Source organism: Macaca thibetana, chromosome 8 (assembly GCF_024542745.1).
Source record: "Macaca thibetana thibetana isolate TM-01 chromosome 8, ASM2454274v1, whole genome shotgun sequence".
Lineage (NCBI taxonomy): Eukaryota > Metazoa > Chordata > Mammalia > Primates > Cercopithecidae > Macaca > Macaca thibetana.
The window spans coordinates 125895436-125916670 of NC_065585.1; the positions used below are offsets into that span (position 1 = coordinate 125895436).

Consider the following 21235-nt stretch of genomic DNA (forward strand, 5'->3'; position numbering starts at 1 on the left):
CAGAGGGAAGCAGGAGGCAGATATCCCACCTACGCCGGCCCGGCCTGGGCCCCAGCGCTGGGTGCGGCGGAGCCCTGGGCTCCTGCGGGGACGAGTGTGGTCCCGGGACGCGCGGTGCAGCCAGGTGCGCAGGCGGCAGTGGCAGCCGCGGCGCCCCGCGTCGCACGTGGCAACAGGTGCAGCGCTGTCCCGGCCTGGCGCCGCGGGGCGTGGGGCGCGTCCGCACTTAGCCCGGGAGCGCGCGGAGCGTCGGGATTGGGACCCGGGAGCGCGAGCGGAGGGCGGGAGCGGCCGAGCGGAGTCCAGCGCCCCAAGGTACGGCCTCGCACGTCATTCAGGTTCCCAGGACGGCCGCTCCCTGGGGCGGCGGCTGGCCTTGGTCTCCCGCCGCGAGCCGCTGGAGGGGAGCCTTCGGAGGGAGCCGCCGCGGGTTGGGGCGGGAGGCCCGAGTTCGGCTATTTACAAGTTTCCCGAACTCCCCGCCCTGTTCCACCCCCTGGCGGCCCCGGAGGCGGGGAGGCGGGGAGGCCGGGGCTCCGGGTCCCTCCTGCTAGCCGCCGCAGGGCTGGGGTGGTGCCGCGCCGCGCGCCCCCAGGTGCAGACGCCGCCCCCGAGACCTCCGGGGCGGGTGCGCGGCGACCCCGCCAGCGGTCCAAAGGGCGCCCGCGCTCCCCGCCGCTGCGTTTCTGCTCCCTGGGCGCTTGAAGGAGCTGCGGGTAAGTGCGGGCTGGGGACTGTTCCCGCTGCCCCGCGGCCGGGGTGGAGAGGAGACCGGTCCCCGGGGAGGGGAGGGGGCGTTCCGGGAGTTTGGGGGCTGAAGCTGGGGCGGGTAGGGGGGGAAGGGGGTGGCAGCGCTGGCGGAGCGGAGGCGGGTCTCACGTGGGCCAGCGCAGAGCCTGCGGAAGGGACGGATGCGGATCTCTTTGCTGTCACCTTGAAAGTGACCGAGGAGCTTGACGGTGGACTCCTTACGCCGCCCACCCGGGCCCGACGGTCCCAGCCTTCTCGCTGGGTCCCTTCTCAGCGGAAGCAAGCGGGGCCGAGAAAGCGGGTGGAATAGGGTTGCTGCAGGTCCCAAGACCCCTCACCGCGCCTCGCTACTTTCTGCAGCTCGTTTGCACTTTTCACGCTCTAGAAAAATCCACTCTTAATTAAGGTGACGTTATTGACTACTCTGTAGTACTTAGTAGACTTAGGTGTTTACTGACGAACCTTTTTCTTTTTTGAAGACGTACTCCTTTCTACCAAATTGTTTGTTGATTTTGACTTGGAGTGATTTGGGCCTAGGAAGGAAGAGGTTAATTCTTCATTTAGCCTGCGTAGTTACACATACTCTGTTAAAGACTCTTGGTTTGAAATAGTGTTCTAAGGAAATCCAGTGTGTTTTGTTTGTTTCAATGAAACCAAAGTCTTAGGCAAAACGGTGGGTGAAAGCTTTCAAGTTTTACCAGGTGCAGGTGATTGGAAGTCAATCATCACTAAATCACAGCACTGGGGCTGGAGGATGGGAGTGGGGGGGTTACGAGTGGATTTCAGGAGGAAGGGAGGGAATGCAGGAGGGGAGGGTATTAAAAAAGAGAGTCATTGCTTCCTGGGAACGAGTGACCTCTTTAAGGAGGCTATATAGAAGATAACAGTGCATGGATAACTTTAAAAGGAATTGCATAAACATACTTGCAATTCTGTAGACAAATTTCTTTTTTAGAGATGATTAGGGCAGGAAATGGACAATTTAAATTAAAAGGATGATGTCCTGTTAGTACAGTGCTTTACAGTGTAGAAAGTGCTGTTACAGATTTTTTCTTCTTAGGCAGTATATTCCATTAAGAAAGCTATACAAAGAAAACATTAGAACTACATGCTTATCCTTAAAACCAAAACTAAAATCCTTAGAAGTGGAATTTAGTTTAAAATAATATGTAGTTATTTATGTAGCTTGCACCAAGTTTTTTCACCTATTCTTTTTAAAATCAGGTTTATGAAGAGAAAATAGTTCTTGGTAGATCTGCTTGGTAGAAAATCATGCTTGGAACAAAACCTTTTAATTATATGTCAATAAGTCAAGGTTACATTTTGGAGTATAATAGGGTTATAAAATTCTAGATAAATATCTTATAATTTTTGGAAACTAACCTGCAGTTATTAGACTCAAGCATTTAAAAAGCCTGTTACTTAATAGCCCTGGTCTGTTAACCCTGTTTATGATTTCAAAAGTAATCCATGCTTGCTGTATAAAAATAGGTAGATTGAGAAAAGTGAGTTAAGCAATTTCATCAAAGATAATCACAGTTAATATTTCAGAAAATACTTGTTAATATATAGAAAATACTTTTTTACAGTTATATAGTTTACCTAAATATCCTATTGCATGCTAGGTTTTTTGCTGCTTAATATATCATGAAAAATTTTCCATGTCATTAAATCTTCAAAAATCTTAGTGGTTACTTAATATTACATTACATAGATGTATCAAACTTTTTCATTTATTTCCACTTACTATTACTAAATATACTTTTGCAACAAATACCTTCTCAAAACTTTATGTGCAAGGTTAATATCCTTAGAGCCTTTGAAATACAGTTAGTTGGAAGATCTCATACATATTGATCACTTGCTTTCCAAAAAGTGTTTAACCAAATTATGTTCCCACCAGCACTCTGAGAATACTGGTGTTACCATATTCTTGTCATCATGGAGAATCATCCTTAAAAGGAAAAAAAAAAAAAAACTTCCCAGTTTTATAGGTGAACAGTGCTTTCTGTATATTTGAACTTTGTTTGATTACAGATGATTTGAACACCAAAGAAATCTAGTTGTTTTCCATTTTGAAATTTAACATAGTGCCAGATTTTTCTCCTGGGATATTAGTTTTTTTCCATTAATTCATAAGAACCTTTTATGGATTGATAGTAAATCTTTGCCATTCATATTGCAGATACTTTTCCCTTTTTATCTTTGCTTTATATATTTACAGTGTTTTTGACATACACAAGTTTCTTTAATGTTGATAAATGTGTTGACTTTCTCAAAACAGAATTTTTAACACTTCTAAATCTTAGCTTCAGAGCTATGTGTGACTGGTAGAAGATTTTTAAAAAAATTTCCAGCCGGGTGTGGTGGCTTACACCTCTAATCCCAGCACTTTGGGAGGCCGAAGCGGGTGGATCACAAGGTCAGGGGTTCGAGATCAGTCTGGGCAACATGGTGAAACCCCCGTCTCTACTAAAGATAGAAAAACTTAACTGGGTGTGGTGGTGTGCACCTGTAATCTCAGCTACTTGGGAGGCTGAGGCAGGAGAATCGCTTGAACCTGGGAGGCGGAGGGTGCAGTGAGCCAAAATCAGTCCAGTGCACTCCAGCCTGGGTGACAGGTCAAAACTCCATCTCAAAAAAAAAAAAAAAATTCCCCAAATTCTGAATTAGAATCTTTTGAAATTCATTACAAGAACTTCGATATCTTGGAGTAGAGACTGTTGCAAAACTAATTGCATTTGTTGATGAGAAACCATTGGGCTTGGTGTATACTATTAGGAACAGCATCCTTTGAAATCAGAGCATAAAGTTTTAAATCCCAAAGATTGAATGTTTTCAGATCTGTTGTTCTGTGATTATACGAAGTAGGCTTACACTCCATTTCTTTTCAGTAATCTATTTGTAGTATCATTTTGCCAGATTCTTCTTTTTATAGTCATTATTATGGTTTCATACGGACTTGTTGATGATGAGTCTTGTGTTGATGTCCAGACAAATGTCCTGTATGTGTAGTTAAAAAATTTCCTGGATTAATTTCCAATACTGCTACTCAGCAAACTATTTATTTGGGGGGGGGGGGGAACACAACTTCCTGATTTCTCAAAGTTGAGTTCTTTCTCTGTGTTGTGAAAGCTTAAATACACCCTGAAAGGCCTCACTGAAAGAAGTGCGTTCTCCATCAGAGCCTGAGTCCCTTTTATTCCCCAAGCTTACAGCATAAGAGTAAGCAATAGGATCGTATGTGAGCCATAAGGATGAAATTGGAGTTCAGCTTAGTGAACTCCACATTTTTAAGTGGAGTTTTAAACTCCACATTTTAAGCACATTTTTAAGTGCTTAGGGGCACTTAAAAATGGCCTCAGACTTTCTCTGGAGGAAGGCAGGCCCCGGAGGGAGGCGACCACTTAGCAGCGGGTACGGTGGTGACTGTGGCCTCTTGAGAAGGAGGGTGAGTGATCCCACCCCGCAGGAAATGAAGGACTAGATGGGATGGTATGAACTCAGCTAGCTTGAAATCTGGCCCCAAAAAGCCTACTCTGACCAGGAAGTCTCTATACCTGGTTTAGGATGGTCCAGTCAGTATAACCAGGAGTTGAGTTTGACTTGTAATATCTTCTTTTTTTTTTTTTTTTTGGAGATGGAGTCTCGCTCTGTCCCCCAGGCTGGAGTGCAGTGGTCGGATCTCAGCTCACTGCAAGCTCCGCCTCCCTGGTTTACGCCACTCTCCTGCCTCAACCTCCCAAGTAGCTGGGACTATAGGCGCCCGCCATCTCTCCCAGCTAGGTTTTTGTATTTTTTTTTTTAGTAGAGACAGGGTTTCACCGCGTTAGCCAGGATGGTCTCGATCTCCTGACCTCGTGATCCGCCCGTCTTATTTTATTATTTTATTTTATTTTATTTTTTATTTATTTATTTTTTTGAGACGGAGTCTCGCTCTGTCGCCCAGGCTGAAGTGCAGTGGCGCGATCTCGGCTCACTGCAAGCTCCGCCTCCCGGGTTCACGCCGTTCTCCTGCCTCAGCCTCCCGAGTAGCTGGGACTACAGGCGCCCACAACCGCGCCCGGCTAATTTTTTGTATTTTTAGTAGAGACGGGGTTTCACCGTGGTCTCGATCTCCTGACCTTGTGTTCCGCCCGCCTCGGCCTCCCAAAGTGCTGGGATTACAGGCGTGAGCCACCGCGCCCGGCTATTATTTTATTTTATTTCATTTTATTTTATTTTATTTTTTGAGACAGAATATTGCTCTGTCACCCAGACTGGAGTACAATATGATCATAGCTTACTGCAGCCTTCACATCCCAGGCTCAAGTGATCCTCCCACCTCTGCCTCCTGAGCATCTGGGACTACAGGTATGTGCCATCATGCCTGGCTAATTTTCGTATTTTTTTTTTGTAGAGACAAAGTTTTGTCATGTTGCCCAGGCTGGAGTTGAATTGCTGGGCTCAAGCAAATCCTCCCACTTTAGCCTCCCTTAGTGCTAGGATTATAGGCATGAGCCACTGCCCCCAACCTAAAAATTTCTTTCTTTTTTTTTTAATTGAAATGGAGTCTCTGTCACCCAGGTTGGAGCATAGTGGTGCGATCTCGGCTCACTGCAACCTCCACCTCCCAGGTTCAAGTGATTCTCCTGCCTCAGCCTCCTGAGTAGCTGGGATTGCATGTGTGCGCCATCATGCCTGGCTAATTTTTGTATTTTTAGTAGAGACAGGGTTTCACCATGTTGGCCACGCTGGTCTCGAACTCCTGACCTCAGGTGATTGCCTACCTCAGCCTCCCAAAGTGCTGGGATTACGAGTGTGAGCCACTGTGTCCGGCCTCAAAATTTATTTCTAAACCAAGTTCTGTAGATGATTGCCCTGATGATGGTTATTTATTTATTTTCTTAGAGAAAATCCCTCAGTAATCTTTGAAATTACTCTTGGATCTGGGGCAGTTTTCCATGATGACATTAATGCATGACTTTTTCATGTTCACTCGGCCTTAGATGGTAAAAAAGACTTCCATTTTGGAGATGACAAATTTGGGGGCTCTTTGCTATGTGGATACACAGGATAACACTTCATTTTCATACACTATAAGCAGATTGGCAACTGGTGATTGCCCTGATATATAAATGTTGCACAATCAAGGAAGAAAGAGTGGGTTTTCTGAACAAATTTAGAGTGTAAACAAGGTCGAACTTGGAAGTGCTTCACTTAAGTAAATAGCTTTCAAGTACTTCAGAAGTACGTATTTGCATATAAATCTTGATTACAAAATAACTTGGTTCATTAAAGCTTAGACTTCAAGCTGTATATTGTAAAGTAGTAAAATTGTATTTATTCAAAGGTAAACTGCATTTAAATCTTGCTAGCAGGCCCCTGTCTAAATTAAGAATGTTCTTGTCTGCACAGTAGTTGGATTTTTTCATTCTAACCTAGAAACTTTAATTTTGAAATTGTAAAATTAAGTAAAGATAATCTTAAGGTCACTTCAAGTTTCTCGTGAGGAAACATGTTTACTTTTGGAGTGGCGTTGATTAGAATCTTTTTGAGCAGTGAAAGAAGATGAAGTGCAGGTCCTGAGTTTCTCGGACTAGCTGGGAAGGGCAAAGGGTTGCAAGGAGGCCGCACCTCCTGGGAGCGGAGTTTGCCCTGAAATTGCACTGATTTCACATTTCAGTGAGGTTGTGTGGAGTGGAAAGGGAGGCTTGACAAGCTCGTAGATTTTCCTTAGACTTTAAGCTCCATACTGAAGAGTATGTTCATTTATTTTAAAATGAACTACATTTAAGCCTTGCTAGCAGACCCATATCTAAATTAAGTATGTTCTCGGGGCTGGGCACGGTGGCTCATGCCTGTAATCCCAGCACTTTGGGAGGCCAAGCTGGGCAGATCACTTGAGGTCAGGAGTTCTAGACTACCCTAGCCAACATGACGAAACCCCATCTTTACTACTAATACAAAAAATTAGCTGGGTGTGGTCGCAGGTGCCTGTAATCCCAGCCACTGGGGGGCCAAGGCAGGAGAATTGCTTGAACCCAGGAGGCGGAGGTTGCAGTGAGCCGAAATCACACCACTGCCTTCCAGCCTGGCCAACAGAGTGAGACCCTCTCAAAAAAAAAAAAAGAATGTTCTTGGGCCTGGCTCAGTAGCTCACACTTCTAATCCCAGCAATTTGGGAGGCCAAGACAAGTGGATCACCTGAGGTCAGGAGTTTGAGACCAGCTTGGCTAACGTGGTGAAACCCCGTCTCTATTAAAAATACAAAAGTAGCCAATATGGTGGCGGGCACGCCTATATCCCAGCTACGTGGGAGACTGAGGCAGGAGAATCACTTGAGCCAGGGAGGTGGAGGTTGCAATGAGCCGAGATCACACCACTGCCCTCCAGCCTGGGTGACAGAGTGAGACTCTGTCTAAAAAGAAAAAAGAGTATTCTTTTATACACATTAGTTACATGAATAAAAGTAAGAAAAACCACACATTTTACCCTGATTCTAACCTAGAAGCTTTATTGGTAGGACACAGTGTGAACACAGCTACAGGGAAGAACAGACTAGGAACAGATCAGTCTTTCAGGTAAGACGTATTAGAAGAGGTTTTTAAACCATTAAATGACCTTATTCTTTTAGATGCAGAAATGTGTACCTTATAAGTAAATTGTATCTTAAGCTTCATGCAGAAGAAAATTAGTATTTAAATTTGAGGACTAATCAAATATAATTATTCTGATCTTCTGTTAACTAAAACATTGAAGGAGATTTTGTGTCCTAAAACGACATTGGGAAGGGAATCTTGAGAAAGACTCATACTTATCAGAAGAGTAGGAAGAAGAGGCATAACATAGATTCTTGTGTAAATAATGTTTGTGACAGTGTTCATTAAGTCTTGACTGTTGGATGGTTAGCTTATCTTTTGTGCTTTTTGTACATGGGAAACATGGTAATATTTAACTCAAGCATTATTTACACTCTACCAATCTGGATGAAAAGAATCAATATTTCTTCACCTTATTTCTGATAAGCAGTTCATGTGAGGTGTTCAGCAGTGTTCAATGACAAATTAGAGATTTATTTTCCTTTATGTTCATTTTGTAGATTTTTGAATGATTGTTAGCAGTGAATGATATGAAGTTGAAACTGCATGTCCTCTTAAAACATAGTTCACTTGGCTAGCTTTATGGAACAAAAATAGAACCCAGCACAGATATGAGCAGTTTCTGAGATGACATTGAAACATAGACCTACCCCCCTTCCCGTGACCCCTGTGTCAAGGTGGCTGAGTCATATTTCCCAGAATTCTGATTAAATCACCTTGCACTATTAAAATCTTATTTCTTGTTATACAGTAAACTACTACACTGTAATGATTTCATTGATAGTCAAATTACAGAATTGAACCGTCTTTGCTTATTACTGTGACCCTAACCCAATAGGCTTTAACTGAAGTGAGGATGGCAGAAGTCCTTCTTGCCGGCGGTCAGGATCGGGTGGAGGGATATTGGAGAACGAGAAATGGATTTAAAAGGGCTGAGCCATGCCAGGACGTACCTACCAAGAAAAATTCACTTGTTTTATTAGATCCCCAGTCTAGGCCCCACATACAGAACAAAGTCATTTATACATAGTGTATGGTTAGGCTTATATTTTCATGTCAAATGATAAAAAGCATGAGTAAAAATCCTTGCTGTTAGAATATTATATTTGATTTTCTTTTTTCTTTTATCTTTTTTTTTTTGAGACGGACTTTTGCTCTTCTTGCCCAGGCTGGAGTGCAGTGGCACGATCTTGGCTCACTGCAATCTCTGCTTTCTGGGTCAAGTGATTCTCCTGCCTCAGCCTCCTGAGTAGCTGGGGATACAGGCGTGTGCCACCATGCCCATCTAATTTTGTATTTTTAGCAGAGACAAGGTTTCATTCACCATGTTGGTCAGGCTGGTCTTGAACTCCTGACCTCAGGTAATCCACCCTCCTTGGCCTCCCAACGTGCTGGGACTACAGACGTGAGCCTCTGTGTCCGGTCTGTGTTTGGTTTTCATCAACCTCAGCCATTTTTGAACACTTTCTATGGGCGAAACACTGTGAGGTAGAAGACAAAAAAAAGAATTTGACCTCTTTTCTTGGAGGAGTCAGAGAAACCCCAATCATTGTGAAAAGTACAGTTTTGGAAATGTTAGTAAGTATTCGTGTTGCTTGAAATATTCTCCTAGGTTGTTAACATTGGGCCCTGCATTGAAAATTCCACCTGCTGTCTTGACCAAAGTTTGGTCACATAGGCTGTGTTAACATTCTTGGTTGTATAAAACATCCTTATCCTTAATCATGCTTACCCTTTTCCTTCTCACCAAAAGGATTGAGAAGGAAAATACTTAGCACAGAACTCTTTGGCATCTCTTAATTTCTCTCAGTGAGAATCTTTAGTTACCTTTTCCAGTATCTTTTTGCTACATCTTGTAAGCTTCTTAAGGATAGGGTCTAAATCTTCAGATGTTGAGTACATTTTTACTTTTATAATTATTTCTCCCAGGTGTGGTCTGGAATAAATCATCTCGAGCTCTGACGGCACGGGAATTTGAAATTATTTTTTCAGATAGTCACAGCTACTGGAAGGTCTTTTAAACCACAGGTATTAATTTCCTTACTGCTTTTCTCTGCCTTGCTCCTTGCCCTCTCCTCTTGCCCTCACCCCCTCATCCCGTGTTTCATACTCAGCAAGCAGAGCGAAGGTAGCTCACCCTCAGTCTTGTGTCTGACTGAAAGGCCACGGCTTTGGGAGCCGAGCATCAGAGCTAGAAGGTGCCAAGTTTCCTGTTCCTTCTGAGTTACTGTTTTATTATGAAGAGTCAGTTTCAGAACATCTGGCATACCCATGTACTAATACATGTATGTAATTGATTCCACTCCTGATTTATTACATTCTCTATTCGTGCAGACGATCACAAGTTGACAATTTCTCTTGACTAGGGAATTAGGCTGTTTTCTGTTTGGAGAAATATGTATGTACAACTTAAAGAAGAATTCAGGTAACTTTTCAGGCTAGGATTGTTCTTATTACATCTAATAAGATTTGTGTTTCAGAGTAGTTTTGCGTTTATGTAAAACTTTTCAGTAGTTCACTAGACTTGCTGGTTATTGAACTTGATTTAATGCTCTGAAGAAGTATTTTCTGTTTAATGTTAAAAAAATTGTTTTGCTTTCTAATTTTTTTTCTTTTTTTTTTTGGAGACAGAGTCTTTCTCTGTCACAGGCTGGAGGGCGGTGGTGTAATCTCGGCTCACTGCAACCTCCACCTCCCGGGTTTAAGCGATTCTCCTGCCACATCCTTTTGAGTACCTGGGACTACAGGTGTGTGCCACTATGCCCGGATGATTTTTGTATTTTTGGTAGAGACAGGATTTCCCCATGTTGGCCAGGCTGGTGGCGATCTCCTGGCCTCAAGCAATCTGCCCACCTCAGCCTCCCAGAGTGCTGGGATTACAGGTGTGAGCCTCTGTGCCCAGCCTGTGATGTTGCTTTATAGTGTTTTTAATGGCACCTGTGCAGAGGGGTTTACTTACTCTTCATTTGAATTTGAAAGAGTAGGGTCAGTCAATGAAAAAGGGGATAAGAAAAATCCTACATTTCTGTTTCTATGAGGAAACCTAAACCATATTATATTGCAGATAAGACTATTTTGTTGGAAAGTGCTGGTTATAGCTTATTAAGCTGAACATTTAAAAATGTATAACCTTGTAGATATATAATCAAATGAAAATGATTTTCTCCTTATATAGTATCAGTTGTTTTGATCTTGAATGAGTAGCCTTCCATCCTTCAGTGCTAGGGACTGCTTTTCTTCTCTCCTTCCTCCTGTTTTTATTGAATTTGGAATAATAAATAGAGATATTTTACCGTTTAGCTAGATTTTGCCCACCATGACATCCATTATGATACCCTGGGGACGTACTTTATTATAGCATTGGAAAAGTGTTATGGGTATCAAGAACGTTTGGTGCAATAATGTCATAGAGAGTGCACAGACTTAACAGGCAAAATTGGGTTCATGTCTGAGATTTTCCTATTAACCATGTGACCTTGGGTGAAATTTCATTACCTTTGCTCCCTAGTTGGCTCATCAGGACACTAGGAGGTAGGGGTGGTAGTACCTTGTCTCCTGGGGTTATTCTGATACAGGTGCCAGGTATATAGAAGATGATGAGTTAGTGCTAATAACCATCCTTTGTCTCCAGTTTTAAATCTTTTGATTCATAGATAGGTGTTTCATTTAGTTTCTGCAGCTTAGCCTTGGTGGAGGTGTTGCTTGGATCTGCTGGTGCTGTCTGTTGGGAGTTAAATTCTAGGCTCAGGAGGCTGATAACTTTCCTTCTTCCTTAGGAAGAATGAATTTGTACCAAACATTGGAGATTGTTTATTCTCAGACTCCAGCTTTGTCACCTCTTGTTTTTCTTGAAAGTTTAAGTCTAGTGGGCTGCTGATACTCCATTTGAACTGTATTTTCAAAAAATTAAAGCAGATACTTTTATCTTTGGTAAAGTCTGTAAATTATGTTGCCCATTTGTTATCAATCAGCACAGTCAAAAAACAAGCGAGTCATCACTTTGAACTTATCTTGCACTTGTGGATATTACAGTACTAACATTCCCTGTTCCAATTTTTCACCTGTAACATAGTCCAGAGTATTTGTATTTTAGAGTTTCAGTTGTAAAATGTTACTATTAATATACAGTATTTAAATATAAAAGCAATTCTGTATTTTCATCTTTTAAGCATAGTGAAAAATTAATTCCCTATGTTTGTAGCAAGCACATTCTAAATATGATATTAAGAACTGATCACAATGGCCCTGTGGTTGGGCAGCGCACATCATGAGTGCTCTCTTTTATACTCAAGGAGAGTGGGGACCACAACTATTTGGATAAATGTTTTATCTTATGGAGAGTAAGTTATGGAACTGGGACTGGACTTGTACCAGTCCATTTTCCACGCCCAATATGATACTGTTATTTGAATAGTTTTAATGCGAGTGGAAGTAATAGGTTTCTGTTGCCAGGTTTTTCTATACATTGGTGCTGAAATGGGATAAAAGTCATGCAGCAGTTCCCCCCACCCCCCCGATAGTTTGCTCTGTCACCCAGGTTGGAGTGCAGTGGTGCGATCTGGCTCACTGCAACCTCCACCTCCGGATTCAAGCAGTTCTCCTGCCTCAGCCTTCTGGGTAGCTGGGATTACAGGTGCCTGCCACCATGCCCGGCTAATTTTTGTATTTTTAGTAGAGATGGGGTTTCACCATGTAGGCCACGCTGGTCTCGAACTCGTGACCTCAAGTGATCCACCTGCCTTGGCCTCCCAAAGTGCTAGGATTACAGGAGTGAGCCACCGTGCCGGGCCAAGCCATGCAGTAGTTTTGGTATGTAAAATTTCAAATGGCATAGCTGAGAATTACGGTTTATTTTCCCATTTTCTAATCACAGAACATAAAACCGAATGTTAAATGTTGTAAACCATTAAGATTAGTAGCACAAGTGACAAATTGACAGAGATCATTACAATCATGTATTCCACTTACATAGGACTTTATAGCTTTCAGATTGCCTTTTTCAATAAGTCCTAATAGAACTCTATAGAAACAATCATTTGAATATTTAGATTTTTTTGTATCTCATCTTATAGATTAGCAGTCTGAAGTCTTATATGCTGGATAGAAACTAATATTTTTTTTCCTGAAACTTTTTTTTTGAGACGGAGTCTTGCTCTGTCACCCAGGCTGGAGTGCAATGGCGCGATCTCGGCTCACTGCACCCTCCACCTCCCAGGTTCAAGCAGTTCTGCTACCTCAGCCTCCCAAGTAGCTGGGACTATAGGCGTGTGCTGTCATGTCTGGCTAATTTTTTGTATTATTAGTAGAGGCAGGGTTTCACCGTGTTAGCCAGGATGACCTTGATTTCCTGATCTTGTGATGATTCACCTGCCTCGACCTCCCAAAGTGCTGGGATTACAGGTGTGAGTCACCGTGTCCAGTGGAAACTTTTTTTAAAAGTAGAAATCTTGAATTCTGTTTCCTTATTGTAAGCGACAGAGAGGCAGGTAATTAGTGGAGGAAATGGAGGTAATCCCAGATGGAAATGGAAGTAGGAGGTGAGGCCAGTGTCAGAACTGGGAATGGATGAATGCCCTCACAAAACCACAGTTTCGGCTGAATATCAGTCATGATTTTTAGCCCTAAAAGTCATCAGTTCTCTATTTCCAAATTGTCTTCTAAGGAGTATATAGGGTTGGGACTGTACAAGTAGGCCCCGTTTGGAGGTTGGCTCTCCTTGGGCCGCTGCTGTGAGTTAAATGTGTATATACAGTCACCTTCTGTTAAAGAACTCTTACTGGCCAGCAGAAAGCCTAACATAGGTAATCATTTTCAAGAAAAGAGTGCAGGAAGTCGATGTTTAATAAAGGTTGGGAGGTATAAGGTGAGGTGCCAACTTGCGTAACTGCGCACACATAAAGGCATTTTCCATTTGGTGTTGGCATGATTCAAGTGGAAAATTATTTCCTTTTCACCAAGTGGACTTTGAAGGGGGATGACAACTCTGAAGTTTCTAAACAAGGAAATGTTCATGGTCATTTAACACTTTGGGGTAAAGATTTTATATTTCAGCTGTAAACTCTGCCCTGCCCATGCGATCTACCCGCCACATACCTCAAACAACCTGTGCTACCTTTTAGGTATTAAAAAAAAACTAACTGCATATAATTTAAAATCCAAAAGCAGCCAGGTGCAGTGGCTGACACCTGTAATCCCAGCACTTTGGGAGGCCTAGGTGGGTGGATCACCTGAGGTTGGGAGTTGGAGACCAGCCTGACGAACATGGAGAAACCCTGTCTCTACTAACAATACAGAATTAGCCTGTAATCCCAGCTACTCAGGAGGCCGAGGCAGGAGAATTGCTTGAACCTGGGAGGCGGAGGTTGCAGTGAGCCAAGATCGCGCCATTGCACTCCAGCCTGGGCAACAAGAGTGAAACTCTGTCTCAAAAAACAAACAAACAAAACAGACTAAAAGCATGCATGGTCTGTACATCAAATCATTTCTTTAGCATAACTGTACAGTCCTTGAGAATGCCTCTGATAAGCTCTGGGTATAGATGGTGGTTTTAATTATTTACTTCTGTACAAACAGCTCATTGTGTGAAAGTAAATACTTTGGGCCCAGTACTATCCTGAAACTTACTGTTTTGCCTCTTGTTTACTGATTTTCATGAAAAAGGTTACTTTCTGATGGAATTTTGAAAATCATCTACAGTAAGATGTGATATCTAAGAGAGCAAGGACTTTATTTTGTTTCTTCCTCTGGGAGGAGTATTGAGAATTGTGCTTTTTATTTTTGTTCAATACATTGTGGAAGGAATGTTGACTCAGATCGAGAAATATGGTTGAGAGTCTCAGAAGTCCGTTGGGTTAGGACTGCAGGCAACTGGCACATGATCCTTCCTGACCTGCTTTTCAAGGTAGTTGTTTAGTGTGTGGCTGTTGTACCCTACTGGGTTGTGGCCAGAGACCTACTTCAGTAGAAGGGTCTAGATAAGTATGTTCAGCATGTAACAGTAAAAGATGATATTCTGAGTAAAGAGACAAAAATGGTAACTAGTAGCTGTCGTTAACATTTAAGGGTTTCAGTTGGGTAGGAAGGATTAGTTGGCAAGCAGATTACAGAAAAAGAATGCGGAAAAAAGAATGTGGAAAAAAATCTGTAGATTCCAATAAGAATTCATAAATATGTTTCAGAATACACACTGCTGTTCACTACCACATGATCTTTGAAACAGTTTTTGAGATAAAATTAAGTATCATGAAATGCAGTGCACCTGACTTAAGTGTGCAATTATATGAGTTTTGACAAATACACATCGGTGTAACCATCACACCAATCAAGGTACAGAATGTGTCCATCACCCACACAGAATGCCTTTTTTTTTTTTTTGAGTTGGAGTTTTGCTCTTGTTGCCCAGGCTGGAGTGCAATGGTGCAATCTCGGCTCACTGCAACCTCCGCCTCCCAGGTTCAAGCCATTCTCCTGGCTCAGCCTCCTGAGTAGCTGGGATTACAGGCACCCGCCACCATGCCCAGCTAATTTTTTGTGTTCTTGTAGTGATGGGCTTTCACCATGTTGACCAGGCTGGTCCTGACCTCAGGTGATCCGCCCGCCTCGGCCTCCCAAAGTGCTGGGATTACAGGCGTGAGCCACCGCGCCCAGCCAGAAAGTCTTCTTGACTGGATGAATAAGCTATTGAGCTTTGGTTGTCAGAAAAGTGAGGATGATAATAAGGCTTGTTTTACAAGGTTCTTGACATAACAGTAGCAACGTACAACTGTGCGTTAGAAAGTTTCAAAAATTTTATGTAACTGTAAAACAGCCCGATGAGATGGATTGTTGAATCCGTTTTTATCCATGAGGAAAATGAGGCAAGAATGTTTTTGGCTTGTAACAGGTAACCCAGTTCCTGGTTCAATTTGGGAGCTCCTTGATGAAAGTATGCTCCCCATGTCAGGTGGCTATAGGGTCCATATATAGGTCCATAGCCGTGCAGACCTAGCAGGTGTTTAGGTGATTTGATTATTGTGAGAAGGAGGGTGGAAATAGATCAAGAGTACACATTGGAGTAGAGTTTACGGTCCATTGCTGCTATTTATTAACTCTGTTTTGAGCAAGGTACTCACCTTCTGGAAAGATCAGGTTTAGCATCTCAAAGGAGGAGGGATGGGGGAATGTGACTGTCATGTGACCTGTCTGTCCCATGGGACTGTCTACTGGGAGGATGACTGTGGGAACATTGTGGACTTTGAAGAGCTGTGCACTGATGTTGTTATCTTTACCCATGGTGGAGGCTGTGGGCTGTTCCTCATCCTGGCCTCACACACTGTGCTGGCCTGGAGTGGAGCAGTGGAATTGACAGGGTGTCGGAGAGTGGTGGCCCCTCTTTGTCAGTCCTTGGATGTGCCAAACACTGTGTTTACGCAGCGCTTTCTCTCACCAGCCCTTCTGATGTCCAGAAGCTTCCAATCGCTTTTCAGCAATGAGGTCAGCCTCACTCTACAATGCTTGTCAAGTGTACTAGGAAAGAGTCTTTTTAAAAAAATTCTACTTTTATTTTCTTTCTGAAATGTATAGCCATGATACAAAACAGTATGTGCTGGTTTGAGGTGGATGAGTTCGTAAGGGATTCGAAGAACTGATGTGCTGTGGCCTGACCGAAATTCTTTTGTGATAAAGCTCTGCTCCTGCAGTCTGTTAAATGTTGGTTAACATAGCTCCTTAACTCTTAATACTAAACGTGGAACCCAGCTCCTTCATACAGCTCGGGTGGGTCCACTTCTTCCAGCCCCAGCCAGTCTCTCAACTACAGAAGCAGATGGGACACTTACACATTGTGACCCCAAATGGAACTTTATTTCTTTATAACCCAACTGCCCCCCACATCCTCATTTCCCCGTACTTGTAGGGAACATATAATGTAGCAACCTGAATATAACTCATTGTTTTTTGGTTTCAAACTGTTGCTTGCAGATAAATATCCACGTGAGGATGTTAAGTGTGGTCAGTTCACACTTCCTATCTGAGACTCTTCTCTCCTCTGAAGGATGGATTTTCTCCTTCCTCAGCGGCACACCCACTTCTGAGATGGTGCCTGGGTCCTTGAAGAGCTTTTATCTGAGATGGTGCCTGGGTCCTGGAGGAGCTTTTAGCATGGGGTGAGGGCTGTCTGGTGCCAGGCACTGCCTTCCAGACCTCGCTGGCCTCGACGGAAGCAGCTCATTGGGGTTAGTCTTTGGGTACCTCTGTCCCAGGCTCGTGTGTGTGTTGGTGAATGTGGGCTCTGATGTGGCTTCCATTGCAAGAAGGGTCAGAATAGACTGACCCTTCCTGGATGTGTTCTAGGCCGCCTTTTTCTTGTTCGTTTGTGTTTTCCAGAGATGGGGTCTCGCTCTGTCACCCAGGCTGGAGTGCATTGGCATGATGGTGGCTCACCGCAGCCTGTAACTCCTGGGCTCCAGTGATCCTCTGGCGTCAGCATCCTGAGTAGCTGGGACTATGGGCATGTGGCCCCCACGGCTAATTTTTAAATTTTTTAGGGACAGGGTCGCACTGTGTTGCCCAGGCTGGTCTTAAACTGGGTTCAATAGATTATTTTGCCTTGGCCTCCCAAAGTGCTGGGATTACAGGCATGACCCACCGTACCTGGCCTTAGGCGTTTGCTGATCCATCGGCCCTCTCAGTACGTCCCTTGGTGTATTTCTTTCTCTCCTGGTGTGTTGCTTTGATCTTTGCAGAGGTGAGAAACTGCCCTCCAGATCTCACCACTGCCTTTCTCATCTACATCAGAGGTTCCAAATGTGCATCTGTGACCCTGGGGTGCCTGGTGACAGAATGTTGACTTGGACATGGTGAGATGGAATAAAAATACAGTGTACCAAGATTTTCATAAGGCTATATGTATATTACTTAAATTAAAGGAATGTTCTTTATGCTGCAGTTTTGTACCCCCTTCACTTTTTGTGTTAAAAAAATGTCCTTTTATAATGGGTTGGCAGTAGTACAAATTTTGTCTGAAGTGCCCGTCATGGTGAAATGAAAGCTGACATCCCCATGCTGTCTCTGCAGAGGTTTGGAGTGGGGATGTCCTGGGTCCATAAAATCTGAGAGGCAGAGAAGCATTTCCCTGCCTATGCCTTCGTCTCAGCTCAAGCTTTATCTTCTTCTGGAAGTGACACTTCACTGTTTTCTCCGTATCTATAACAATGGAGCCTATTCTCTGGGTTCCTTTAGCCTCCAGTCGTTTCTGTCTTTGCAGTTTCTGTAATTATTTCCTTGTCCATGTTTGTTTTCCTGGCTGAACTGTAGGCTCTTTGGAGGCTCTTTGAAGGCTGGGACCATCTTATTGAGCATTGTGTCCCCATCACCTAGCAAAGAAGCTGGCGTGTGATAGAAGACATCGGAATGTTTGTTGCATGAATAAAAGTTCTTGTTATAGGTGGGGCACAGAGGATCACACCTGTAATCCCAGCACTTTGGGAGGCCGAGGCAGGTGCATCACTTGAGGCCAGGAGTTCAAGACCAGCCTGGCCAACATAGAGAAACCCCATTTCTACAAAAAATACAAAAATTAGCCGGGCATGGTGGTGCACACTTACAATCCCAGCTACTCAGGCCGCCAAGGCCCGAGAATCTCTCGAAGCTGGGAGGCAGAGGTTGCAGTGAGCCAAGATTGCGCCACTGTACTCCAGCCTGGGTAATAGAGCAAGACTCTATGTCAAAAGAAAAAGTTCTTCTTGTTATAAAAAGGTCACTCGGTAGCGGGGATAAGGAAGCTGACAGAGTGGTGTGAGAAGTGCCCCCATTCTGTAGCCATGGAACTTCTCTGAGACTGTTCTGCTTGCTATTGTATACATTCCTCTTTTTGTAGCCAGTTGGAACTCTGAATATAGTAAAAATTACACAGGGATCATTTCATTCCTAAAAGTCTCTAATATGGTGGCTCATGCCTGTAATCTCAGCACTTTGGGAGGCTGAGGCGGGCAAATCACCTGAGATCAGGAGTTGGAAACTAGCCTGGTCAACATGGTGAAACTTCATCTCTACTAAAAATACAAAATTAGCCGGGCATGGTAGCACGTGCCTGTAATCCCAGCTACCTGGGAGGCTGATGCTGGAGAACCACTTCAATCTGGGAGGTGGAGGTTGCAGTGAGCCGAGATGGGGACATTGCACTCTGGCCTGGGCAACAAGAGTGAAACTCCATCTCAGAAAAAACAAAAACAAAAACAAAACAGTTGTAAGAAAATTAGCAGGGTTTAGATTGCCAACTAAAACATCTTACATCGATGTCACAGCAGGGAATAGGAGTGTTCTCAACTGTAACTGTGGATTCAGTTAAATCACACTGCCATTTTGCCTAAAATAGCTAAGCTATAGGAAGTTAGTGTCAAAAGGAGAGATGTTATTTTATTTAACTTATGATTAAATACTTTATACAGAGTTGAAATCACTTGGAGAAAGGCATGAGCGGATACTGAACTATTTGCTTTTAAAACATTTGGGGGCTGTTGAATTCCACAAATCTCAATTGGGTGAGCGTGGGTAGAACATTTCTCTTCCATCTTTCAGTAGAAATCTTCATTGCGTTCATCTCTGCCTTTAAGCTCTGAGTGACCTTCATGTCATCGGGGCCCACAGGTCTGTGGGAATCGGAGTGGTGGTCCAGGCCTCGGTTACTGGCGTTTGTTGACCACAGCAGAGCCTCAGATTGCCGTTAAGGATGGAGTCTGTTACTGAGTTGTTTGTTGAGAAATTACTGCTGGGGGCACTTAGTTGGTGTCTGTCTTGCTTGAGCTTCAGATACCAGTGATTGTAAAGGCCGTCAGCAATAGCCTGTCAGACCCTTGGAAGTCAGACTCAAGGACCGTCTTCATGGAGCCTCAGGCTGAGCTGAACACATTAGCCCCAGGAATACAAAGCTAAACAATGTCCAACTTGTGAATTTCCACATTCTTCTCATAGCACAACAGCATGCACATTGCATATCTTTTTATTTAAAAAAAAATTACATCATCTCCTCCTCCATGTCTAGTGAGGACACACTCTGAGGCCTGGTGTGCTCCCTCTTCCTACACTCCCATCTAAGAAAGTCAAAAAGTGGGAGCACTGAGACTTTGTTCTGCTTGTAACGATAAGAGAGGGAACTTGGCTGGTCCATGTTGTATTCCTTTGTTTTCCTGGCACACCACCACCTTTAGCAGTCTCTGGAAAATTCCAACTCCAGAATGGATAGAATGGAGAGAACACCTCACTCACCTTCATAGCCGGAGACTCCACTAGGCAGGTGGTTGTTGTCAGAGCCAGGACCAGTGAGTGAATCCTCTTTATTTCTTGGAGCTGTAGCTCAGAGTCAAGCCAGGTTGCCTTCTGAAATACAACAGCCAACATGTTATCCTTGCTGTGTTCTTAAGGGTGTTTTTGTTTGTCTGTGTGTGTGTTTTGTTTTGTTTTTGAGACAGTTTCACTCTTTTTGCCCAGGTTGGAGTGCAATGGCACAGTCTTGGCTCACTGCAAACTCCGCCTCCCAGGTTTAAGCAATTCTCCTGCTTCACCCTCCTGAATAGCTGGGATTACAGGTGCCCACCACCACGCCCGGCTAATTTTTGTATTTTTAGTAGAGAAGGGTTTCACCATGTTGGCCAGGCTGGTCTCGACCTCCTGACCTCAGGTGATCCACCCACCTCTGTCTCCCAAAGTGCTAGGATTATAGGTGTGAGCCTCCACGCCTGGCCAGGTTTCATAAGGTCTTCATTTAATGTTACCAGTAGAAACCTGGGGATCAAACATTATTTACACCATAGACTTGCGGGTTCAGAAAAGATGTTACAATTCTTTACAAAATCCAAGTTAGGGATAAAGAAAAGGGATCAATTTTGATGTCATGATGGCCTTGGAGGAAAGGTGTGATATGAAATACATAAATGTATTTTCTCTGAATTTTTGATGTACTCTGCCATAAAACTTCACTGTTAAAACATTTAAACCTAATTTGAGGGTCTTATGCTTCATTTTAATAGTGAGATGGAAAAACCAATCCAATATTTATCTTGAATGTGTAGTTCTTAAAATTCAAGTTATTATAGCCTTCTTTTGTAGAGGCGTAGCAGAAGATAATGTATAGTTTTAGCGTCGGGTGTATGTAGTGTTTCTGGTAGACCTTTTCCAATTAGAAATGATATAGTATATGGTTATATTTATAAATAGCACAAGGGAATGTTTAACTTACTACATTGTCTTGGTATGCTGTGCTTTTTTTGAAAGGTGACTAACATTTTCTTTGAATATTTTTATCAATACCTTTTCCCAAAGCTGTTACACACATCTGAAATCTCAGTGTTATGAATGGACACGACATTTAAGGGAATAAAAAAATCCCATCAGTGAGTTGTTTTAAATTTCCTGGCTCAAATCCACGTATGAGTAGTGTATCTGTGTCAGCTTTGATTTGTTGGCCCGATAAAACCACAGACATGCCCATTTGAAATGGGAGCCCAGCCTTGGGTCTGGCCGACGGAGGGCCATCAGGTTAGAGGGGGCTGTCCTTGGGGGGCCTTTGTAGGACTTAGGACCTGAGACTTGCTGTGTTAGCAGTGGAGTGTTGCTCATCCCACGGGGACCTGCCTGGCTTCTGACGGATTGCTCTCTAAAGGCTGCCTCATGATTATCTAGGGCCAAGTTAGGAATCAGAGGGGCTGCCAGTCTAAAAATAGCCACAGCCTACAAAGAGGGACCTCATGGCACAGAGCCACCGCTGCCTTCCTGATGCCAGAAGTTGATCACATGAGGGGGCAGGAGGCCGTCGAGTGGGAAAGGGGTGCTGGCTAAAGACAGGTGTGGCCCGTGCAGGGAGGAGCCAGCATTTCTTCTTGGCTTGTGTAGGGGGAGGTAGAAGTCTTAGTGGTTGATTGAAAAAATTT

General features: G+C 43.7%; 1 protein-coding gene across 4 annotated transcripts in view; it reads left to right on the forward strand.

Annotated features, from left to right (window-relative positions):
• Positions 1-277: 277 nt before the first annotated feature.
• The window catches only part of MTUS1 (microtubule associated scaffold protein 1), a 162831-nt gene continuing 141873 nt past the window's right edge, over positions 278-21235 (forward strand). For 2 of the 4 annotated variants that reach the window (XM_050801940.1, XM_050801939.1), the window contains exon 1: positions 758-1156. The gene's annotated coding sequence lies outside the window, so the exon portion shown is untranslated. Of the gene's footprint in view, positions 316-552; positions 717-757; positions 1157-4988; positions 5104-21235 lie in introns of those variants that run through there. The other 2 variants (XM_050801933.1, XM_050801935.1) reach the window with 2 other exon arrangements.